The following is a 12,561-nucleotide window of genomic DNA, read 5'->3' on the forward strand; positions in this document are numbered from 1 at the left end:
CAGCTCGGGAAAGAGGAAGGGAGTAGGGGTCCCTGAAGAAGGGGCAAGAGGAAACATCCTGTGGGTGAGGGTGCGGGTGGCAGGCCCAGAATAAGTGGTCTGTCCGACTGGAGGACACTCAGGGAACAAGGATGGCCCCCAGTCAAGACTTGCACCCAAATCTAGAGTACATTCCAGACCATAGCAAAGGGGACATTCTTCCTTGGGTGCCTGAGGTACAACCACAGAGACGCACTAGAGGGCTCAGAGTCAGGTGGGGCAGAAAATGCATCACTAGAGGCTGTGTACACACATCCCAGCAGATGCACACACACACAAACTCCTGCACACAGACCCCAAAGTCAGGTCATCCATCCCCCCCACCCCACCTCCAGACTGAGCCCTCCAAACTGCTCTCCCTACCTAGACAGCACGCCCTTCGCGTGCCGATGACACACAGCCCTGGAAGTCAGAAGGCCTCGGTGTCTCACCTTTATCCCTCTTGCTGCAGTTTTGATGCGCCTGCTTCCTTTCTGACTCAAGAGGTGTCAAACAGAAACAGGCCCACCCACCTCTACGTGCTGACTTCCACCCTCTGGAACATGAGCTCACCTCTTATCTTTCCTGCTTTTTGACCTCCATCTCTTGCCCTCAAGAAGGCTGTCTTAGCCACCACTGAATACATGAGGGAATGAGAGCGCCCTTGGGAGCCCACCTGGTCCTCCAGTGGCCCACCTCACTGGACCCTCAAGATATATCAAAGAGCTTGAGACTGACAGTGTGCAGAGTAAGTCCTCAGTGAAGACTGTTTAATGCGTGTCCTTAATTATACCACCATCCCATCACTTAAGTAGGAAGTCCTTCTGGAAGTCTAGCCTCAAGTCCTCACGCTATGGTATGAGCCAGTGTTCCACCTTTGTTGGAGTCTGGGGACCAAACTGGATGAGGCTACACAGGTTGGTAAGAGGAGCCGCCTTCCTGGAAGGGGATGAGGCCAGGAAGAAGATTACAGAGGCGCCGGGCCCAGGGCTCCACAATGGCACCTGCCGCAGCTCCTTACAGGGAGATCAGGGGGCCTGCCAACTTACCCCACCCCATGATCTCATAGCTGTCTTTGCCAGGCGCTGGCTCAGGGAGCAGGTGCTGACAGCATGGATTGGGCACAGAGCCCAAGGACAAGAAGGCGGGAAGGCTGCGAGGGCCAACAGAGTTGTCCCCACAGGGCTCAGACATGAGGTCCCTCCAGCCACTGTTTACTGCCTTTGGCTGCTGACACCCCATCTCGTCTCCTCTTCCCAAGTTCCGCCATTGCCCACCTGTCCCCCAGAAAACAACAACAGATTAGGGGAGAAGAGACTCCTTCTTCCTCCCGGAGCATCAGTCTCTCCATTTGCGCCTCTTTTGGCTTCTCTCTGTTCCAAATTGTTGAATGGCCCTGAATGGGATGCTGTTGTTTCCAAGCAGGCAGAATTTGCTAGGCAGGAGACAGATGTTCAAATTTTGTCATTCCTGAGGCTACTACAGGCGCGAATCTAAATGCCAGTTAAAAGTGAGTATGAATCCCTAAATAGATGCTTCTGTCCTAGTTTCAGGGCATCCCCAGAGGTGTCAACCCCAGACCCAAGGTTCTCCTGTGTCTTACCCACCCTCCAACCACCATGAAATCCACCTCTGGAGTCAAGAGACCCCCTCCACCCAGCCCTGGTCCAGTAGGCTGCAGTTCCTGGACTCAGGATGGGGACACCTGGTGGAAACCCCAGGCCTCAGAGTGAAGAGTCACTTGAGTCCTAGGACTGCAGTCAAAGCTCTACCGGGCCATCAGAAGTTCCCTTCAGCTCTTGATTCAAAGGTGAGGCCCCCAACTTGGGAGACAGCTGTCCCTCAGGGTGCTTTTTCTTCTCCCCATTCTGCTCTCACCTCAGCCAGCCTCCCTCCGCATATCTTCCTCTCCCCCCAACCAGGGAACCCTAGCTAGGCCTGCTCCTTCCAGCTGCTCAGTCCTGCTCATGGCCCACCCCACCCACAGGGCACCACCCCGGATCTGGCCCTCTCCTTCCTGAACCACCGCCCAGCACTAGTGCCTGAGGTATGTCTGCTATTCCCACTGTGGACGGCAGCCTGGGATGTGCCGGTCACCCCCCAGGGAATGCCTCAAAAACCATAGCAGCACCTCTTCCTCAAATCCTGGGTCTGTCCCACCTCCTCCCCCACTTACAAAATCTATCCTCCCCTCCCTCTAGCCCTCCAGTCCTTCTCTGTACGGGAAGCGGGTGCACTAAGGGCCCCTCCCATTCAGCAGCTCTGTGCATCTGACGTTTCTCTCCAGGGCCTCAAGCCCAGGCCCAAAGCAGTCGAAATGGAGATAGACTGACTGCAGACCTGCCGTCCTCCATATTGGCGCCCTGGTTCCTGAGAAGGAGATGAGAGGCCTTATCAGCAGCCTATCTCCACTTCTCAGAACCTTCCTCAGCCGCTATAGAGGCTCCACACTCTTCCCTCATCTCTTTCCCCAGACATCCCAAGAGAAGACCCCTGGACAGCCCACCGGCCAAGACTCAGCCAGGCTTCCTGGAGAGGAGGACCTGGCTCAAAGGTAGCAGGTTACTGAGCCAGAGCTCTGGGGCACAGCTCCTGGGGATTGGCTAGTTCCAGAATAATGATGCCTCTGGGATGCTAGGTGCCCACTGCTCTCCCTACCTGCCCCCACCCCAAAGATAACCTTGCCCCTCCTCAGTCGGTCCACACCCCACTGCTCCGGGAAGGTTTCCCTGGACAACCCCACCCAGCTCTTACTGCCACTTATTCCACCACCCCACGCACTTAGATCCAAAGTCTTCCCTGTATTCAGTTGCCCTTGTTCATGTGTTGCTTTGCAAACGTTCTCATAAAGCTCTATTTCTTATCGTTGTCACTAGTTGTGAGTTCCCATGTTAATTAAGCCTACTTTGCTAGAGGATTAGTCCTGACCTTACAGAGTGCCAACAAAGACCCTAAGAGCTAAGTCATATCTCTTTCCCTGCAATTTTTCCCTCTTGACAATCAAGCAATGCCACAGATGAAACTTTCAACAATGGGCAACTTCTCCCCATGGCCAAGTTCTTGCCTTGATTGCCAGGGAGGCCCCTGATAAAGTTCCTTCCAAGCAGGACTCTCTAGGCAGTATCTGGAAGAGGTCAGCTCTTTCTCAAGGGAATCTTCTCGCTCTGGAGCACTGCAAACCCTTCTGTGATCATTTCCCTTCTCCCTGGCCTCCGGAACCAGGCTGAGAGCTAATGCAGCATCCACACTGGGGTCCCTCAGACACTGCAGTAAGATGTGGCAAGAGAGTGATGTGGGACTGAATCTACACTAATTGTGTGGACTAGTGCCCCTGGACCTTGATTCTTCTGCCTATAAAATGGGCACAATAGTAAGATGGAGTTGATACACGTAAACCAGGCTGAAGCAGGAGTCCCTCTTTTTGCAAAGGAAGACGCTGCAAGTCACTTCAAGATCACATAGCTAGTCCTGGGGGAGCATTCATTAAGCTGGAAACCCTTTGGTGAGTCCCTACTGAAGCTCGGCAGAGAACTAAGTTTACCTGCTTATCTAGATAACCTTACTGTAGGAGGAAGCAGACCTGTGAATGGGAAACATCAACAGGATAAAAAGTAAAGTTACTCAGTCGTGTCTGACTCTTTGTAACCCCATGGACTGGGGCTTCCCAGGCTCCTCTGTCCATGGGATTTTCCAGGCAAGAGTACTGGAGTGGGTTGCCATTTCCTTCTCCAGGGGATCTTCCCAACCCAGGGATTGAACCCAGGTCTCCCGCATTGCAGACGGATCCTCTACCCTCCAAGCCACCAGGGAAGCCAGTGGGCTGGAGCAGGTTCAAAGCTGTGAGAGAACATGAACAGATTTCTGCAAGCTCACAGAAAGGGACCAGCAGCCCCTCCCCGGCATCTCCTTCTCAGTCGAGAAAGCTCTCTTTTTCAAGACTTTTTTTTTTAATGTGGACCGTTTAAGTCTTTATCAAATTTGTTACAATACTGCTTCTGTTTTTACATTTTGGCTTTTTAGCCACAAGGCATGTGGGAGCTTAGCTTCCCAACCAGGGATCAAACTCACACCCCCTGCATTGGAAGGCGAAGTCTTAACTACTGGATGGCCAGGAAAATCCCAGAGGGCTCTTCTAACTTCATTTCAATCATAAAAGACAGTTTGATCAGGTCAGTGAATGAGGCTTCACTAGTGGGACTCCAGAGGGTAGCTTGCCCTGGGCTGCCCCAGGCCCCTTCGCTGCTCCCTGCAGGGGCACCCCCAGACCAGACACAGACAGGCATACTCAGAGAGGCTGTCTTCATTTACAGAGGGGAAGAAGGACTGGAAGGCTGCCTTGGGCCCCTGGAAGCTAAAGTAGGTCTGGCTACCAGAGGTCAAGTGTGACTGGTGGGGAGGGGCAGCGGGAGCAACGCTGGGCCCAGGTTGCAGCCGCCCACCTTTCCCGCCCAGGAATGCCATCAGGCAGCTGAAATTCCCAGCCCACACCAGGCACCCTCGAGGGCTTGGGGGAGGGTGGGATTTACCTTTCTCCCCACCCCTACTGACACCCCAGCGGGAAATGTGTTGAGTTCGTCAACATCTCTCTGAGCCCCGGGGCCCAGTGCTCCTGTGGCTCCTAAATGATGGGGCAGAAGCCAGGTCATTAGGCAGGGGAGACTGTCATTAGTGCAGTGCTGATGCCACCGCTGCACAGACAGTGGCAAACAGTCATTATGGCTGTGTCACGGGGGTGAGGCAATGCTGGCCAGGCACGGCAAACCGCCCCGCCCCCAGTCCAGCTCCCGCACACTCACCTGTACACTCACACCAAGGAGAAAGCAGGCGCCCACTCCCCCAAGCACACGTTCACACAACAGAAGTGTGAGTAGATACTCCCACATACTCACACACTTGCCCACTCACATGTCCACACACACACACACACACACACACACACACACGGAGCTGGACCCCTGGATCCTTCCACAACCAGGTTCCCAGACACAGAGGTATCGCCCCTTGACATGGGCACACAGACTTCCAGGGGCCCCAGAGGAGATTTCAGACACCCCTTCCCATCCCACCCACTCTGCTTCAAAGGAGAAGCACGCACGACAAGCCTTGCCTTACTTGCACCCCCAAGAAATGGTTTTCGGCACCCCCAGGAAATGGTCTACCATAGGCATGTTTCTAAGCATTCCTGACCCCCCAGTAGGAGAGAGACAGGAAAGGGAGGCTGGGATCAGAGGAGAGGAATGCTTGAAATCTAGCCTCCTTCCCAGTTTTGAATCTTTCCTTCCTTCCTCCTCACCAACTGGCTTTCATTTGTCAAGCTGTAGGACCCACCTTTCAGTCTGGAAAATGTGGGTGTGGGTGGGGAGGTGGAAAAAGCGGCAGTTTCGTCAGTCATGTACGGTAGAGGGAGCAGGGGGCCAGCTGAGTCCCGGGTTCAGATCCCGGCTCTGCTGCCAGTTGGACATATTCATTTCCTGCTTCTGCTGTAACCATGAGCTTAGTGACTTAAAACAACATGATTTTGTCATCTTACAGTTTGGAGATCGGAAGTCCAAAGTGTGTTTCAATGGTCTAAAGCCCAGGTGCCAGCAGGGCTGCCTTCCTTCTGAAGGTCCTAGAGGAAGATCATTTCCCACCTTTTCCAGCTGCTGGAGACCACCCATCTTCCTTGGCCCCCTTCCCTCTTCAAGGCACCAGGAGTCTCTCACAGTAGCACTCTCAGCACACTCTTCCTCATGAAAAGGACCCTGGTGATGGTACTGGGCCCACCCTGGTCATTCAGGATAATCTATCCATCTCCAGAGCCTTCACTTACTCATGTCTGCAAAGTCTATGACCATTCAAGGTAACGTATTCACAGGCTCCGGGGGTCCACTGTTCAGTCTACCACACCTGGTGACCACGGACAAGTCCTTTAACCTCCCAGAGTCCAGCATCTTCAACCGTAATCTAACAACAACTCCTACCACACGGACGGATGGTCCTGGGGACTTAGAAAGTCACATGAACAGGAAGCACAGTGCCCCACATGGGGAGTGGGAGGGTCCCTGGCCAGCAGCACTGACATCTCCCTTGTTGGCTTCCTGAGGACAGAAGACAAGAAGCCTGGGTGAGGGACCTCAGAGGCTGGTGAGGGGGCTTTGGAGGCTCCAGCAGGTCAGAAAGGAGGTATGGGTGTCTGTGAGGGTCCCCAGATCCGGTCAGTCACCCGGCGTGGCTGTGGGCACACATTGGTGCAATCACCGGGGACAGGGCAGCAGGGCGAGGCCGGGCTGCCACTCCTGCTTGCTCCTGCCTTTCTCTCCTGCATCGGTTGCCATCTGTTTGCAGGGCCCTGGGGCCAGCGGGCAGGCAGGAGCCCCAGACCAGGCTGCTATTACCTGCTAAGTGCAGAGTGCAGAATGATGACCCGGGAAGATAAACCCCACATAGAGGAATCACCCGCTGGAAAACACTCATTAGTCTCCGATCTCACCCAACACTGTTTGTCCACTCAGTAGGCAACACGGCACCTCAGAGAGGAGCTGAGGTTGTCAGATGCCCACTGTCTAGTCTGGCTCCATCCAGCAGCTCAGGCCCAGGGTTGGCGGGCGGTGAGGGGGGGGGGGGGGGTCCAGCCTTGCACACTGTTCCTCTGCCCACCTCCCCTTTCCCACCCCTCCCTGGCCCATCCCCACCCCAGCTCCTCCCAGATTCCCCCAGAACCTCAGAACTTGGAGGAAGCCTGGGCTGGGGGCTGCATTTGGAGGCAATAGACCAGTTTCAGTCCCACACCTCTGCACAACGAGGGCGCAGGGATGTCCAGCTGACGAGAGTGTTGGGGACATGAAACCAGGTCACCTGTTTGAGCACTTTTTGTAAGCCTGGGTACTAATTTGAGTTTGGGGACACACGGAAGGACTTCCTCCTCCCTTTCTCCCTGGAATGCAGTGGGCAGGGCTGACCTCGGATTGGCCTTTCATAGACAGCTGCCTTGGAGACCCCACATTTCACTGCATCCAGAGATCCCCAACAGGTGCTGAGGGGAAGAGATGGAAGGATGGAAAGGGAGGAAGGGCTCTTCTAGTTCCTAGAGGGGATGCTGCCCAATTCACAAATCACCAATAAAACCAATTGGATCTTCAATTGGGGGGGGGGGGGCGGGCAGGGCTTCCTCTGCAGCCCAGTGGTTAAAATTCTATGCTTCCACTACAGAGGGCACAGTTTCAATCCCTTGTTGGAGAACTAAGATCCTGCATGCTGCACAGCATGGTTAAAAATAAAATTTAAAAAAAAATTTTTTTTAAAGGATGGAGAAAGAGGACACAGCTGCCTACATATGACAGCTTCTGGTAGGTGCCGAGGGCACACTATTCAACCACTGAGCTCCTACTGTATGCCAGGAATCGTGCTTGGTGCTATGGATACAAAGATAAATGAACCATAAACCACCACCACTCAAGCATCAGTCCTCAAGATTCATCTTGAGAGTCTCCCTTGTGCCCTATATGGGCTCTGAGGACCGCTGGACGAGTGGGATATCCCTGCCTTACCCCTGCACAGTGGGATATCCCACTGCAGGTTGGTGGCTACCCACCTGGCCATAGCCTCCCAGTGCCAGCCGGCCTGTGTCAGCTGGCACAGTGCCCCAACACCACCCGGGGCTGCTGCCATTCTGGCAGGCTCACAGAGCCAGGCACTGGTCGCTCCACCGGGAGCAGAACATGGTTTCGGTCTATTATCAGGGCAGATAAAGCAGCCGCTGAAGCTCAGGGCGCAGTTTGAGCTGACAAATGAGCATCTTGAGATGCCCTACCCCTCCCCATCCTGCCTTTGTCAGCCACCCTGGCCTTCCAGTCCCTCTTTGTTCCTCTCTGAAAGCAGCCCCAGGGAGGTGGACGCCTCCTAAATAGCTGTGTGCAGTGCCAGCGATGGAAGGGTGAGGAGGCTGAAACCAAATGGACAGCTGGCCTGAAGGCAGAGGCCAGATGGAAAGAGAGTCCAGAACTCAGAAAGCCTCACTGATCTTTGTACACATGCCCCTGCTCTGCGCCCAGGAGAGGTGGAGAAAGCCTTTTCTCAATGAAGGCCCAATTGGCCGGGGTAGGTAAGATTAGACAGTGTCCCCAGTGACCAGGATTCCAGATGCAGGGAGACTCGCTAGAGGGGAAACTGGGGTCCCCAGGTCCTGTCTAATGGGGGAGGGTACTATAAGAAAGAGACCCGTGCCTAAGAGAGTCATAGAAATGAGTGCTAAATAATAGAGGACACGCCCTGCATTAACTCAACAACTGTTTTGTGCGAACCTAGTATGGACCAGTGGTGATGGAACAGTGGGTAAAGCAAAGTCTGGCCACCACAGAGGCTGCTCTTGAGTGCTCTCCCCACCAAGACAAGTGAGCGGGCTATCTGGGGAGACTTCCTGGAGGAAGGGGGCAGGTGGGCTGGCTGAGTGGTCAGCAAGAAGGCTCAGAGGCAGCTGGGGGAGGGAGGGGTGTGGAGAAGGGAAGAAGAAAAATGAGCGTCTGAGGCCTGAGAAGTGAGGGCTATTGGGGGGAACCATCCCTGTGGGGGTGGTGGTTGGAACCGAAATAGGTGGATGGAGAGTGGGCAGCAGGCCACGGGGAGTCCCCTGTTCCTGAGACCTGGCATTTCCTCTTGGAGGAGGAAGCCGCTGAGCAGGTGCGGTGTTTCCCGGAACAGGACCTGCACTGCGGCTGCGCCCTCCCGGGAGGCAGTGAGCAGCCACCGGAAGTGGAGCCCTGCTGCTGGTTTTCCTTCGCCGCCATCCTCCTTCCTGACCCCTCCGCCCAGAAGCAGGCCTGGCAGCCCTGCCAGATGCCATGGGCATGAGCCTCGCACCCACACAGCTGGCCATGGGCTGGGGTTCCCAGGGAAGGTAGGGCCCACCCTCCACCTAGACCAGGGGCCCTGGCCCCGTGTGTTCCATCCTCGGGTCCTGCGTGGAAGGAGAGGGACCTGGGAGGCTTATGGCTTGGTCCCTGCCCTGCCCTGAATGCATGCCTGACTGAAGTCTAAGCCTAATGAGGCTTCTACCAGCTTCTGGAGCCTTCCTCCTGCCTCTTTCTTTCATGAAGAGGACCATCCATCTTCTCTCCTGTCTGAGGCACCTGGCTGTGACAGGAGGGCATCAGAGTTCCCACCCTATGCTGAGTGGGAACACAGGAAACAGAGGCCAGGCCTCTGGGAGTCCATCTGTGACCTCCCACCAGCGGAGGACCCAGCATCAACCACAGGCCCATCCCAGCCAGCCCAGCTCAGCCTGGAGAGGAGGCAGCCAGGTCCTGTGGGGCAGGGGCCCCGGAGCCAACCTCAAGATTATGGGGTGTCTCCCCATCCTCACTTGCTCCATGACCCACCTAGCGTCTGTTGCTCTACACCGTCTGAAGCTTTTGACGTTGCACCCTGTGTTGTAACATCGTATAACAAGTGCCCCGTGTGGAAGGGTAGCCTTTCAGTCATTCCAGAAGGAAGTAGTCATCAAGAACCTACTATGTGCCAGGCATTGTGCCAGGCCCTGGGACACCAAGGAATAAAACCATCACATGGTCCCTGGGCTCACTGAGCTTCTCAGGGGAGGCAGGTACAAGTAAACAACCAACAACAAATCATTACAAATTGGGCTAAGTGCTCTGAAGACAAGAAAGTGTAATTAGCCTATGCTTACCTCTCCCTGGCCCCAGAGGCCAGCCCTCATTAGAAAATGCCCTCACCTGCCTGACCTCCCCAGCACCCTGCTTGGCTAAAGACCTTGGATCATTCTGGAAACCACTGAGTACCTGGCATAACAAGGGGATTGACCACAGTGTGAGGAATACTTGTTGAATCAAACCAGGGGGAAAAAAAATTTTTTCTTTAAATTCACACCATCCAGTACAACCTAATTTTACAAGCGACTGAGGCCTAGAAAGTCTAAGCATCTGGCCCCAAACTGCACAGCTAGGGAGCAGCAGAGCCCAGATCAGAAACCAGCTCTGCCCCCATCCCATGCTGCCCTCTGATCTATCCTGATCCAGTTCACAGCCACCTGCTGGCCCATCTCAAATGCCTTCTTTGCGTATCAGCCCTGGTGGATAGAGCTGCCCACAGTGATGTTCCCTGTCTGTGGGGCCCAACACGGACACAGGACATCACTCAGCAGGTTTGAGCAAATGGGGCCGATTTGGCAGGGGTGGGAATGGGCAGGGGCTACAGAGAACAGGAGGATGTGACGAGATGAGATACAGAGAGGAGGAGGGGAAGCAGGCACAGAGGATCTTATTTGACAGTCCAAGGAATCTTCTAGATCCTAATCCACAGAGAGCCACTGAAGGGCTTTATGCCAGGTGATGAGATGCCTGCACTGTGGCGTTCCTGGGAGAGTTGCTGCTCCTCTGAGCTCCTAGTGCCTCTGACACCCCGGTCCCACTGGCTCCCATCATCGTCACTGTCCTACACAGTTTGCCTGAAGCAACCTTCCCTCCCCTTCCTGGACAAGTCGTCCAGTTCCTTCAGGCCTTTTTTCACTGCCCCAAACCCCTTCGCCCAGGTCAGTGCCTCTCCCATGTCTCCACAGCCTGCCTGGCACATAGAAGGAGCTTCATAGACGCTGTTTTGGGGTGGTTTTGTTTTTTACTTATTTATTTATTTTTGGCCATGCTGGGAGCATAGAGTCTTAACCACTGGACCACCAGGCACCATTTTAATGTCTCCATCCTTGCTGTTAGTCCCTCTCTCTTGGCCTTGGTCCTTCCCAGTATGCTCTCAGCTCCCTAGTCTCCAGTTCTGGAGCCTTTGGAAATTCTTTTCAGCCAGCCATGGGTTGCTCAAACAGAGAGGGCACTGCCCCAGATGAGGGCATAGGTGTGGGTGTGCATTTTCGAGAGAGGAGGTGGGGGGGGGAGGTGGGCAGGAGCCTGTGCAGGTTTCTCTGGGAAGCTTCCCGGAGGAGTGTCCCGGCCTTACCACCATGTGCTGGAATGAGGCTAAGAGTCCCTTGCCTGGAGTCACTGTCTGTCTTCCCAGGAACCACATCCTGCTCCAGAGCCCCAGCCAGGCTGGGATGTGCTCACTGGAATATTCATCCAGCAACTATGTATTGCTGTCCTGCATTATCCCAGGCGTGCCTGCTCCACAAGCCAGGCCTCAGGCCAAATGGGCAAAGGGCACAGACAAGGCCCTGAAACCGTGACATAGTGATGCCTTTCCTACAAGACCATCCAGCCAGGTTGTAGGGCCAGGGTGCTTCTCCTCTCCCAAGGCTGACAGCCGGAGGAGCCCTGGACCAGGACTCTCCCAGAGGACAGGGAGACAGGGAGGCAAGAAAGAAGAGGTGGAAGGAAGTGAGCAGTAGACACATCAGCAGTTGGGAGGCAGTGACTTGGAGAGAGAAATAGTAGGCAAGAGGAAGCAGAGAAAATAAGAAAGTTCCTCCTTGATTCTTTGAGGACCAATTTCAGGAGATCCAGCCTCCCCAGTTCTTACCTCTGGCCAGCTCTTGTCCCTCTTCCTTCTTCTCTCTGCCCCCTGGATGGTCAGAATCGCCTTCTGTTGCCAGTTACAGGGGACCGGAACAAAGGAGGCAGACTTGAGGTGGAAGGTGGAGAATGGAGATTTCTGTTCCTGGACCATGCAAAGGCTCCAGGACAGGGCTCCAGAATCCCGAAGGGGCAGAAGATGCTGTCTCCAGCAGGGTCACCCAAGCTTGTACCCCACCAGAAGCCCCAAGCTGGTCTGTCTATGAGTACATCCAGGAATGGTTGGGAGACTGCCCAGGTACCCAGACATCCCCAGAGAGACTAAAAGTTTCACCCACCCTCCATCTTTCCTCTCCCAACCCCTACCAGGCCTCCTGCTCCCAGGGGCCCTGAACACCTAGGAAGTTTGTGCTTCATATCAAGGCCAAAAGAGGGTCATGTCAGGTCCTCAGTGAGGATGGAGAGGCAGAGGCCTGTACAGTGGACCCCCAGGGATGTTAACTCAGGAGTGGAGGGAGGCATGGGTGAAGCTAGGGGAGGCAAGGAGAAAGGGAGGAAACGGGGCTGGGAGCTTCCATGGAGTTACATGTGGGGCCTTTTTGCTGCTCTTCCTGCTCGGCAGCTGGGGCTGTGACAACCAAAGATCACCTCGGTGACTGCACCTAAGGGGGACGGCTGGGTCAGAGAGGCCGCGGCAGGTGGGGCCGCATCCTTCTTCCTGCCCATTGCGTCCCAGGTTAGTGCGTCCTTCATGGCTCCAAGAAGCCAGGCCACCCACCAGGCAGGCGCCCAGTGTTTGGACCCCAGAGACTGTCCTGCAAGGCCAGCCTTAAAGCCACGGACTAGACAATTAACTGTGACTTGTCAAAACACTTGGAGTAGCAGATTTGAGTTATCCAGAGGTGCTCTGGAGAATCGAGCATCCAGCTTAAAGACAGGAGATGGAATCAAGCCACCGATGGTAAGAAGACATCTTTCCTTTCCATCCCACTGTCCTTTCCAGGAGCCACCGGGCTTAGAGGCTAAGATAAGAGGAAGGGCCCATAACTCCAACTGTCTGCATTCAATCTATTACTTATACATTGCTGTC

This window comes from Ovis canadensis, chromosome 3 (genome assembly GCF_042477335.2).
Source record: "Ovis canadensis isolate MfBH-ARS-UI-01 breed Bighorn chromosome 3, ARS-UI_OviCan_v2, whole genome shotgun sequence".
NCBI classification, from domain to species: domain Eukaryota; kingdom Metazoa; phylum Chordata; class Mammalia; order Artiodactyla; family Bovidae; genus Ovis; species Ovis canadensis.